The sequence below is a fragment of the Somniosus microcephalus genome, unplaced genomic scaffold (genome assembly GCF_052327205.1).
Source record: "Somniosus microcephalus isolate GS21.2 unplaced genomic scaffold, FLI_Smic_1.0 unresolved_chr4, whole genome shotgun sequence".
Lineage (NCBI taxonomy): Eukaryota > Metazoa > Chordata > Chondrichthyes > Squaliformes > Somniosidae > Somniosus > Somniosus microcephalus.
Window position 1 is genome coordinate 30824494 of NW_028225182.1, and position 13397 is coordinate 30837890.

Here is a 13397-nt window from a genome sequence, read left to right on the forward strand (position 1 = left end):
TGAACAGAAACCGCAGAACAATCGGCTTCTGTTTACACAGAAATCCAGCCCCATTCAAACCTCTTATACACACAAAAGATACACCGAAACCATGGAAAGGACTTTTGACATGGAACAGTTAAGGAACGAATGAGGTTTTGAATCACCCATTAATTGAACAATAGGGCAGTTGGATTCCCTTTTGTTTCAGCCCAGGTGAACTCCGGATGTGGGCGGGTACACTTCGGCCCCAGAAGGTAGACATATCCAAACCACTCCAACCACTTTGAATCAGCCAATCACAGCCTTCCTCTTGTGTATTGGAAATTTGGCCGTGAAATTTGCACACAGACTTTTCAGCGCCAAACAGCAGGAGTTGGCAGGATATAAAAGATAGCTCCTGAGAAGCTTTCTCTCTCTTACTTCGCTGGACCACAGGTGAGCAGGTTTTCTGACTCCACAGCAAGGCAACCGAGTCAGGAGTTAGGGGGGGTGGTGATTTAGGGGAAATTGCTAAGATTGTTTAATCAACATTGTAGCCATTAATCCCTCATTTTTGGCATCTGCCTTCCCCCATTTAAGCAATTTTACTGTAATTACTGTGTTCGTGTGGTATAGTTTAAAATTTGATTATAGTTTCTTTAGTTTAAATAAAGTTGACTTTCTCACATCCAGATCAGTTGTCCGTTTTTAATATATCATTAATTATAAGTTCCTCCAGTCAGAACTGAAAGGTGGGGTAGCGATTCGAAACCGCTGTTTAAATTGGTTTACAGTGTAGCAGCAAAAGGCTGCTGACCAGGTAAATTACCGTAAACCACGGAAAAGATGCCCCCCTATACCTGTTCCTGTTTTCTCCCCAAATCTCTTGATCCCTTTCGCCTTAAGGAATATATCTAACTCCTTCTTGAATATATTTCATATGTTGGCCTCAACTGCCTTCTGTGGTCGAGAATTCCACAGGATCACCACTCTCTGGTTAGATACAGAGTAAAGCTCTCTCTACACTGTCCCATCAAACACTCCCAGGGCAGGTACAGCACGGGTTAGATACAGAGTAAAGCTCCCTCTACACTGTCCCATCAAACACTCCCAGGGCAGGTACAGCACGGGTTAGATACAGGGTAAAGCTCCCTCTACACTATCCCATCTAACACTCCCAGGGCAGGTACAGCATGGGTTAGATACAGAGTAAAGCTCCCTCTACACTGTCCCATCAAATACTCCCAGGGCAGGTACAGCACGGGTTAGACACAGAGTAAAGCTCCCTCTACACTGTCCCATTAAACACTCCCAGGGCAGGTACAGCATGGGTTAGATACAGAGTAAAGCTCCCTCTACACTGTCCCATCAAACACTCCCAGGGCAGGTACAGCATGGGTTAGATACAGAGTAAAGCTCCCTCTACACTGTCCCATCAAATACTCCCAGGACAGGCACAGCACGGGTGAGATACAGAGTAAAGCTCCCTCCACACTGTCCCATCAAACACTCCCAGGACAGGTACAGCACGGGTTAGATACAGAGTAAAACTCCCTCTACACTGTCCCATCAAACACGCCCAGGGCAGCAATAGCACGGGTTAGATACAGAGTAAAGCTCCCTCTACACTGTCCCATCAAATACTCCATGGGCTGGTAGAGAATGGGTCAGATAGAGAGAAAAGCTCCCTCTACACTGTCCCATGAAACACTCCCAGGGCAGGTACAGCTTGGGTTAGATACAGATTAAAGCTCCCTCTACGCTGTCCCATCAAACACTCCCAGGTCAGGTACAGCACCGGTTAGATACAGAGTGAAGCTTCCTCTACGCTGTCCACATCGTACACTCCCAGGGCAGGTACAGCATAGGTTAGATACAGATTAAATCTCCCTCTACACTGTCCCATCAAATACTCCAAGGGCTGGTACAGCACGGTTTAGATACAGAGTAAAGCTGCCTCTACACTGTCCCATCAAACACCCCCAGGGCAGGTACAGCACTGGTTAGATACAGAGTATAGCTCCCTCTAAACTGTCCCATCAAACACTCCCAGGGCAGGTACAGCACGGATTAGATAGAGTAAAGCTCCCTCTACACTGTCCCATCGAACACTCCCAGGGCAGGATAGCACGGGATAGATACAGAGTAAAGCTCCCGCTACACTGTCCCATCAAACACTCCCAGGGCAGGTACAGCATCGGTTAGATACAGAGTAAAGCTCCCTCTACACTGTCCCATCAAACACTCCCAGGGCAGGTACAGCACGGGTTAGGTACAGAGTAAAGCTCCCTCTACAATGTCCCATCAAACACTCCCAGCGCAGGTACAGCACCGGTTAGATACAGAGTAAAGCTCCCTCTACACTGTCCACATCAAACACTCCCAGGGCAGGTACCGCATGGATTAGATGCAGAGTAAAGCTCCCTCTTCACGGTCCGTGAAACACTCCCGGGGCAGTTGCAGCGCGGGATAGATACAGAATAACATTCCTTCTACTCTGTCCCATCGAACACTCCCAGGGCAGGTACAGCACGGGTTAGGTACAGGGTAAAGCTGCCTCTACACTGTCCCATCCAGCACTGCCAGGGCAGTTACAGCACGGGTTAGATACAGAGTAAAGCTCCCTCTAAACTGTCCCATCAAACACTCCCAGGGTAGGTACAGCACGGGTTAGTTGCAGAGTAACGCTCCCTCTATACTGTCCCATCAAACACTCCCAGGGCAGGTAAAGCACGGGTTAGATACAGAGTAAAGCTCCCTCTAAACTGTCCCATCAAACACTCCGAGGGTAGGTACAGCACGGGTTAGTTGCAGAGTAACGCTCCCTCTATACTGTCCCATCAAACACTCCTAGGGCAGGTACAGCACGGGTTAGATAGAGTAACGCTCCCTCTATACTGTCCCATCAAACACTCCCAGGGCAGGTACAGCACGGTTTAGATAGAGTAACGCTCCCTCTATACTGTCCCATCAAACACTCCCAGGGCAGGTACAGCACGGGTTAGATACAGAGTAAAGCTCCCTCTAAACTGTCCCATCAAACACTCCCAGGGTAGGTACAGCACGGGTTAGTTGCAGAGTAACGCTCCCTCTATACTGTCCCATCAAACACTCCCAGGGCAGGTACAGCACGGGTTAGATAGAGTAACGCTCCCTCTACACTGTCCCATCAAACACTCCCAGGGCAGCTACAGCACGGGTTATATAGAGTAAAGCTCCCGCTACACTGTCCCTTCAAACACTCCCAGGGCAGGTCCAGCACAGCTTAGAAACAGGGTAAATCGCCCTGTACACCAGTCGCAGGCAAAATAGCCTTTTCAAAGATGGTTGCACGGATTTGTAAAAAGGGATGTGAATTTTGATTTTGACGGACTGGGAGCAAATGTCGGTCAGCAAACACAGGGGGTGATGGGTGGACGGGACTGGGTGCAAGTGAGGTTATGGGCAGCAGAGTGTAGGATCAGCTCAAGGTTATGGCGTGCGGAAGGCCCGGGCAGAGGGAGGCCATTTGGCCCATCGTGGCCGTGCCATCCCTTTGAAAGAGCTCTCCAATTAAATCCCATTCCCTTGCTCTTTCCCCATAGCCCTGCAAAGTTTTCCTTTCCAGGTATATATCCAATTCCACTCTGAAAGTTACTATTGAATCTGCTTCCACCACCCTTTCCAGATCACAAGAACTTGATACAAAAAATTCTCCTCTTCTGCACGCTGGTATTCATTTCAGGTAAATTCCGGTTAAATCCAACAAGGAATTCAGGAGAAACTTCTTTACCCAGAGAGTGGTGAGAATGTGGAACTCGCTACCACAGGGAGTGGTTGAGGCGAACAGCAGAGATGCATTTATGGGCGAGCTAGAGAAACACATGAGGGAGAAAGGAATAGAAGGGGATGCTGATAGGGTGAGATGAAGAGGGGTGGGAGGAGGCTGGTGTGGAGCATAAACACCGGCACGGACCAGTTGGGCCGAATGGCCTGTTTCTTTGCTGTTAAATTCTACATCATTCTCTGTAAATGATTGAAGTTTGATTTAGCTCACATCTGGAAGTATATCATTGGCCTTTCCTCTAAAGGATAAAATTTCAGCAGAAATCTGACTTTGGAATCATCCATGAGCGCAGTCCTTACCTCCTCAGGTAATCCAGTCATTGTCCAAATTTGAGCCCCCTCCAGTGCGACAAAGTATAATGTTCAAGTTGCTTAGATCCAACCTGGGACCCCCCCACCTCTGTGATGACAGAAGCCTTTCGCCAGGCACCGCGCTGTCTGCGTTGTCGCGTTCCGTCCAGATCTCAATATCCACATAGATAGAGGAAAGGAGAATCGCCTCAGACTCCACACTCCACTGATTCTCGTCAGACGTTGCTGTGCCCAGCTTACGACAGACACTGTTCCAAGCTGCTAATGCCTGTGACTGGCTCCTGCTCCGCTGCTGAATGCAATTACTTCTCACTGAACAGATTTAAAGAGACAGTACGCGTTTTCATTCCATTGCTTCGGGATAGTTGCTTCTTTTTAATGTTTCATAGCTCTTAGAATCCTGCATTGTCTCCCCAAACCCCCCCTCCCTCTACCTAATCTCCTCTGCTGTGGCTCAATGTCTTTCACCTTGATATCTCTGTGAAGCACCTTGGGATGGGTTTTTTTTCATTACGAGAAAGAAAGAATGAAAGAAAGAATGAAAGAAAGAAAGAAAGAAAGAAGGACAGAAAGATCTTGCATTTCTATAGCGCCTTTCACAGCCTCAGGGCGTCCCAAAGTGCTCTGCAGCCAGCGAAGTGATGTTGAGGCGGGCTCACTGTTGTAATGTGTGGAGAGTCTCTCCCAGCTGATGACGGAGCAGCCAATGGCCCTCTGCCCCCCCAACGCGGCTTGGGGAGGGCCCGGCGGTGATGGTCCTCGCTGCTTTGGAGGATCGAGGTTCTGATGCGGTGAGACGAAGGGATTGGGAGTTTGACGGCCCTGTACAATGCAGGTTGGGGCAGCCTTTACCCCAAGTCATTGAGAGGGATTTTCAGCCCCAGAAATGGGCGGCTTGGGGTCAGGTGGGAGGTTAAAATGTTTTAAAAAATCTCAAACCCAAACCCAAACCCGCCTCGAACTTCCGGCTTTAACGGCGGCGGGACAGGAGCTGCGGGCAACCAATCCGCTCCCAGTATTGAAATATTATAATGAGGCTGCGTGCCTCAGATTTGCTATCCATTTTAAATGTAATCCTGGCCAGCCGGGTTTCCCAAGCCTCGTGAAACCTGGCAGGTAAAGGGAGGCAAGGACTGCTGTGTGGAAGAGGTAAGTGCTTTCCCAGCACTGTTTGTGATCCAGGAGGAACAGGAGTGCTATTCCGCTGGGGCCCCCCCCCCCAAGCATAGCTGCTTCCCTTCCCCAGGATCGAAACCCCCTCCGCGATCGTACACTCCCCCTACAATCGGACAAGCCGCCCGCGATCACCGACCACTCCCACCATGATCACCGACCCCCTCCCCACAATCACCACCCCCTCCCTACCCCGCCCCCCCCACTCCGGGACACCCCATCTCTGCCTCTGATCTCTCTCGGACTTCTGGAGCAGAACTGCTCCTCCACCACCGCCAGCCCGCCCACCTCGCCTCAACCCCGCCACCACCCCCCGGCTTGGCAATCCTGCCAGTAAATATCGGGGCTATTGCGGGTACATTCACCCAGCTCTTAACTCACCGCCAATTTTAAGTTGCTAATCTGGCTCAGGCCAAAGGGATTCATAAGAACATAAGACGTAGGAGCAGGAGGAGGTCATTCGGCCCCTTGAGCCTGCTCCGCCATTCAATAAGATCTTGGCTGATCTGATCTTGGCATCAACACCTCTTCCCTGCCTGCTCCCCAAAACCCTTGACTCCCTGACCTTTCAAAAATCTGTCTATCTCCACCTTAAATATATTCACTGACTCCGCCTCCACAGCTCTCTGGGGAAGAGAATTCCAAAGATTCACGACCCTCTGAGAGAAGAAATTCCTCCTCATTTCCGTCTTAAATGGGTTCCTCCTGGATCCCTTATTCTGAAATTATGCCCCCTAGTTCTAGATTCATGAGGAAATGGAAAAGAAATGTTACTAAGGGTGGAAGTTTTGCTCTGCGATTGAGATGGAAAATAGCATTTTGAGATACAGGTAGCTTTGGGCCTCTGGTTCTCACCAGTGGTGGTTTCCTCTCCTCATGTCTGGGTCTGTTGTAGACTAATTGATAGAGATTGATTGCTGGGATCAGCCAACGACTCCATTATCATTGTATCATGGGACTACCAGGATGGCCTGGAGTGTGATGGAATACTCTCCACTTGCCTGGATGAGTGCAGCTCCAACAACACTCAAGAAGCTCGACACCATCCAGCCCTATTTAAGAAAGGAGGGAGACAGAAAGCAGGAAACTATAGACCAGTTAGCCTAACATCTGTCGTTGGGAAAATGCTGGAGTCCTTCATTAAGGAAGCAGTAGCAGGGCATTTGGAAAATCATAATGCAGTCAAGTCAGCATGGTTTTATGAAAGGGAAATCATGTTTAACAAATTTGCTGGAGTTCTTTGAGGAGGTAACGAGCAGGGTGGACAAAGGTGAACCAGTGGATGTGGCGTATTTGGATTTCCAGAAGGCATTCAATAAGGTGCCCCATAAAAGGTTACTGCATAAGATAAGAGTTCACGGAATTGGGGGTAATATATTAGCATGGATAGAGAATTGGCTAACTAACAGAAAGCAGAGAGTTGGGATAAATGTTGGCAAATGGTAACTAATGGGGTGCCACAATGATCGGTGCTCGGGCCTCAACTATTTACAATCTACATTAATGACTTGGATGAAGGGACCGAGTGTAATGTAGCCAAGTTTGCGAATGATACAAAGAGGGGTGGGAAAGCAAGTTGTGCAGAGGACTCAAAGAACCTGCAAAGGGATATAGACAGGCTAAGTGAGTGGGCAAACCTTTGGCAGATGGAGTATAATGTGGGAAAGTGCGAGGTTATACACTTTGGCAGGAAAAATAAAAAAGCAAATTATTATTTAAATAGAGAGATTACAAAATGCTACAGTTCAGAGGGACCTGGGGGTCCTTGTGCATGAAACACAAAAAGTTAGCATGCAGGTACAGCAAGTAATCGGGAAGGCAAATGGAATGTTGGCCTTTATTTCAAAGGGGTTGGAGTATAAAAGCAGGGAAGTCCTGCTACAACTGTACAGGGTATTGGTGAGACCACACCTGGAGTACTGCGTACAGTTTTGGTCTCCTTATTTAAGGAAGGATATACTTGCATTGGAAGGATTCACTAGGTTAATTCCAGAGATGAGGGGGTTGACTTATGAAGAAAGGTTGAGCAGGCTGGGCCTATACTCATTGGGATTTAGAAGAATGAGAGGTGATCTTATTGAAACATATAAGATATTGAGGGGGTTCGACAAGGTAGATGCAGAGAGGATGTTTCCCCTCGTGGGGAAATCTAGAACTCGGGGGCCTAGTTTCAGAATAAAGGGTCGCCCTTTTAGAACTGAGATGAGGGGGAATTTCTTCTCTCAGAGGTTCGTAAATCTGTGGGATTCTCTGCCCCAGAGAGCTGTGGATGCTGGGTCATTAAATACATTTAAGGTGGAGATAGACAGATTTTTGCAAGATAAGGGAGTGAAGGGTTATGGGGAGCGGGCAGGGAAGTGGCTTTGAGCCCAAGGTCAGTCATGATCTTATTGAATGGCGGAGCAGGCTCGAGGGGCCAAGTGGCCTATTCCTGCTCCTATTTCTCATGTTCTTAACCTCTGGTGCTGAGGCCAACTGCAATGCCCCAACCTCAGCCCCAGCGCAGACTGGGGTTCGAGCCTCGGTCCTTCCCGATCTGCCAATGCCCCGATTTTAAAATTCTCATCCTTGTGTTCAAACCCCTCCATGGCCTTACCCACTCCCCCTCCCTATGTCTGTAACCTCCTCCAGCCCTACAACCCTCCGAGATCTCTGCGCTCCTCTAATTCTGGCCTCTTGCGCAACCCCCGATTTCCATCGCTCCACCATTTGCAGGCATGCCTTCAGCCGCCTGGGCCCTAAGCTCTGGAATTCCCTCCCTAAACCTTTCCTCTCTCTCCTCCTTTAAGATGCTCCTTAAAACCTACCTCTTTGACCAAGCTTTTGGTCACTTGTCCCAATATCTCATTATGTGGCTTGGTGTCAAATTTTGTCTGATAATTGCTTCTGTGAAGCTCCTTGGGACGTTTTACTATGTTAAAGGCGCTATAGCAATGCAAGGTGTTGTTTTTATGATCTGGAACACTCTACCTGAAAGGGTGCTGGAATCAGGTTCCACGGGAACTTTCAAAAGGCCATGTGCTTGAAGAGAACTAATTGCAGGGCTATGGGGGAGAAGCTGGGCTGTGGGACAAAATTGGAGAGCTCTTCCAAAGAGGGTTGTAGTAGGGCTGGAGGAGGTAACGGAGATAAATTACACACAACCCTCAGTATGAGGAAAATTCTCCTCATTTCACCTCTGGTCCATTTGCCAATTATTTTAAAGCTATGACCTCTGGTGACTAACCCATTTGCCAGAAGAAACAGATTCTCCCTACTTGCCCTATCAAAAGCCCTCATCATTTTGAAAACCTCCGTTCGGTCTCCCCTTAACCCTCTCGACTCCAAGGAGGACAATTCCAGCTTCTTCAATCTCTCCGCATAACCAAAGTCCCTCATTCCTGGTACCATCCTGGTAAACCTCCTCCACACCCTCTCCAAGGCCTGGACACCCTTCCTAAAGTGTGACGCCCAGGGTTGCACGCAATACTCCAGCTGCGGCCTGACTGATGATTTGTTTCGCATGACTTCCTTCTTTTTGTATTCAATGCCCCTATTTACAAAGCCACGTATCCCATACACTTTCTTAATCACTTTATCAGCTTGCGACTATGCACCCCCGGGTCTCCCTGCTCTTGCACACCACTCAAAATAGCACCATTGAGATTATACGGCCTCTGCGTGTTCTTCCTCCCAAGGTGCAACACTTCACACTTATCCCTATTAAACTGCATCTGCCATCTCTCTGCCCACTTCACCAGTCTGTCTATGTCCTCCTGAAGTCTGCTACTATCCTGATCACAATTTACTATGTTGCCAAGTTTTGTATCACCTGCAAACTTCAAATTTGTACTCTCTATACCCAAGTCCAGGTCATTTGGAGAGGTGTCACCAACGCTGCCTCCGCAAGATTCTGCAAATCCATTGGCAGGATAGGCACACCAACTTCAGTGTTCTCGCTCAGGCCAACATCCCCAGCATCGAAGCTTTGACCATGCTCGATCAGCTCCGATGGACATCGTCTGCATGCCCGATACGAGACTCCCAAAACAAGCGCTCTACTCGGAGCTCCGGCACGGCAAGAGAGCCCCAGGTGGGCAGAGGAAACGCTTCAAGGACACCCTCAAAGCCTCCTTGAAAAAGTCCAACATCCCCACCGACACCTGGGAATCCCTGGCCCAAGAGCGCACAAAGTGAAGGAGAAGCATCCGGGAAGGCGGCGAACACCTCGAGCCTCTTTGCCGGGAACAAGCGGAAGCCAAGCGCAAGCAACGGAAGGAGCGCACGTCAACCCAAGCACCCCACCCACCCGCCCCTTCAACCACCGTCTGCCCCACCTGTGACAGAGACTGTAGGTCACATATTGGACTCAACAGTCACCTGAGAACACATTTTCAGTGTGGAAGCAAGTCATCTTCAGTTCCGAGGGATTGCCTAAGAAGAAGGAAGAATTTATATACAAGAAAAGCAATGGTCCCAATACTGACCCCTGGTGGACCCAACTGCATACTTCTCTCTAGTCAGAAAAAGATCCGCTCACCACTGCTCTCTGCCTCCAATCCTTGAGCCAATTACGCACCTAAGTTACCAGCGTATCTTCAATACCATGTTTTTTAAAATTCATTTATGAGATGTGGGCCAGCATTTATTGCCCATCCCTAGTTGCCCTCGAGAAGGCGGTGGTGAGCTGCCTTCTTGAACCGCTGCAGTCCGTGTGGTGAAGGTGCTCCCACAGTGCTGTTAGGGAGGGAGTTCCAGGATTTTGACCCAGCGGTGATGAAGGAACGGCCGATATATTTCCAAGTCAGGATGGTGTGTGACTTGGAGGGGAGCTTGGAGTTGGTGGTGTTCCCATGCAACTGCTGCCCCTGTCCTTCTAGGCGGAAGAGGTCGCGGGTTTGGGAGGTGCTGCCGAAGAAGCCTTGGCGAGTTGCTGCAGTGCATCTTGTAGATGGTACACACTGCAGTCACGGTACATCGGTGGTGGAGGGAGTGAATGTTTAAGGTGGTAGATGGGGTACCAATCAAGCGGGCTGCTTTGTCCTGGATGGTGTCGAGCTTCTTGAGTGTTGTTGGAGCTGCACTCATCCAGGCAAGTGGAGAGTATTCCATCACACTCCTGACTTGTGCCTTGTAGATGGTGGAAAGGCTTTGGGGAGTCAGGAGGTGAGACACTCGCCGCAGGATACCCAGCCTCTGACCTGCTCTTGTTGCCACAGTATTTATGTGGCTGGTTCGGTTAAGTTTCTGTGGGGGAGAAATTCAGTATCGCCCCGTTTGGGGCGCAATTATCGGCCGGGCGCAAAGTTTAGCGCCTAGCGCTAACTATCGCCTCCAACTGCAAACTTGGCTTTTATCGCCCCTGGAGGTGATTGGAGTGCTAAATCAGGCGCTACACACCTCTCTCAAGGCGCTAACGCTGAGGAGTGAGGCGCTACCTCAGAGCGCTGGCGACGCTCATGTGATGTCAGTCAGCAATGGAACACAGACACATTGGCGTCGGCCAGTTCTTAAAGGGGAGGGTCGATCTTGCTTTCCATCCACACCCTGCTCATTGCAGCCTTGAATCTCGGCCTGGAGAGACCTGTACATCAAATCTGCTGGAAAGAACAATGGAGAGGCCCAGGGAAAGAGCTCAGGGTGCAGCCCCCACAGTCTCTTCTAAATCGATACAAGGAAGGTGAAATGAAAATGAACCTGCAAAGTGCTGCTCAGTACCCAAAACTCCAGAAGTCTCTCTCTCTCTCTCAGAATGCATGGTGCAAAAGTGTCGCCGACAAAAAAGGACAGGAAGCGCCCGCCTTTAAATAGCGCTCCCCCAGTCCCTTCCTGACTGCAAAACGTTCCGCTCTACCTGTTGTTGCTAGCGGCAGGCGGAAAGGCAGGGGGAGCCATTCAATATCCGGTCCGGGGCACTAGTTGCTTTTTAGGGTGCTAGCGGGAGGCGCAAAGCAAATTAATTTTCCCCCCTGCATTTCTATTTTCCGATTAAATCTGTTTGTGAGGTACTTTAACAAATGTCTTTTGAAAGTCCATATGTACAACATCTACTGCAGTACCCTCATCAACCCTCTCTGTTCCTTTTTTCGAAGAACTCAATCAGTTTAGTCAGGCATGATTTGCCTTTAACAAATCCGTGCTGACTGCCCCTTATTAACCCATGCTTCTCCAAGTGAGAATTAATTTTGTCCTTGACAATGGTCTCTAGTAGTTTTCCCACCACTAACGTTAGACTGAATGCCCTGTAGTTACTGGGTTTATCCCTCTCCCTTTTTTTGAAGAGGGGTGTAATGTTTGCAATCCTCCAGTCCTCTGGCTCCACTCCCACATCCATGGAAGATTGCAAGACTGTGGTCAGCGCTTCTGCTATCTCCACCCTAGCTTTCCTGTGCAACCTATTTTGCATCCCATCTGGACCGGGTGACTTGATAACCTTGAGTGACGTCAACCTATTTATCCCCTCCTTTGGATCTAGTTTTATCCGCCCGCCTTCAACCGCCTCATCTGGTCAAACAGCCCTCAATCTCCAATATTTTTTGTAATCTAAAAGGGGTAAAAATTGGGTAGCGCCCCCTGTGGGGCAAACGAGCCCGGCACTCAAGAGGAGTGCTGGACTCACGGAGAGCAGCCGGCACCCCGCGGGGGGGGGGCTTCATGGGGGCCGGAGACAGCAACAGGGGCAGGTTCTGGCAGGTGGCCAGCAACAAAAATGGCCGCCCACCACCTCCCCTTTAACTAATGCCGCCCCGGCCGCAGGTAGGCCCCCCTGACCCCGGCGAACATAGCGTCCGGCGGTAGGTCGGGGGAGCGCCACCCAATATTACAGCCGGGGTGCTGCGCACAGCGATGACGTCATCGGCGGCGGTGCAATGCGGTGCTATCGGTTAGCGCCGCCGCTAACCTCCCGTTAAATTTGGCAGGAGGCGTTAGCAGCGCCGTGCCCAGGCGCTAGTTGATCTGTGCTCCCTTTAAGAGTTGTGATCCACATTAGCAAGATTGGAGTTACATCTGCTTGCTCTGTTGGTCTGGCAACATATACCAATGGATTTGACCATCCAATATTGAAGATCACTAAGGGGAGGCACAAATCTACCGAAATTTAGCCCCCAATGTGTTTAAAGATGATGAAAAGAACGCACAATTATGTTTAATATCTGAAGTAAAGAATAGATTTGCCTTTCTAATCTAGGCTTTATTAACTTAAAAAATCCTGTAGCACATCTTCAACACCCAGTCCCAACTAAAGGCTGGAAAGAACTGAATTTAAGATGGCCACCACAAATCACATGACATCAACTACCAATGAGATTACAGCATATATCCCAAGGCAGGAAACAAACAACCAATCACAATACTTCTTACTAAACATAAAGAATAATCACCACATTCAGCCCTCCTTTTAAAATATACTCCAACCTAAATAACCTTTACAATTTATAATTAATTATTTACAACTAAAACTATACACAGACAAAATAAAACTATTCAACATGACACAATACTAAGTGAGCAACAACAAATAGTAACATTGCACATAAGTATTAAGTATCTCTCAACTAAAACAATATAATATAATATTTCAACAATTTTAAAACATTACTATCAATTTAAAAGTCCATTTTCAATCGGTCGACTGGATATCTTGTTCGTGTCAACCTTCTTAACCTTGGTGAAATTCCTTGCCCTCCCACACCAGGAGACACAGAAGCATCTTTTGCAGGAAGGCTATCCATATCCCGATTTTCAATGGTTTCCGGATTAGAAATCCCATCAGGAGGTAAACTGGGACGGTCATGAGCATCCATCGAGGGCTGACTAATAGAAGTATAATTATCTGCAGTCGGATTGGAAATATTCGTAGTATCTGTAACAGCATCCACATTATCTGAATCATGACTATTGTTAATATCCTCAGAAGAGGGCTGGCCACCACAAGGAGCCAAGTCTTTAATTGAAACGGTACTTTCTTTCCCATCTTGGAATCGAATATGAGCATATTGGGAATTTGCCTCCAACAGCTCCACCTCCTCCACTAAAGGATCATATTTTGACAATCTAACATGGCGTCGAAGCAGCACAGGTCCCTGCATAGTAAGCCATGAAGGTACCGAATATCCCGTAGTAGATCTCCGCGGATAGTTAAAGAG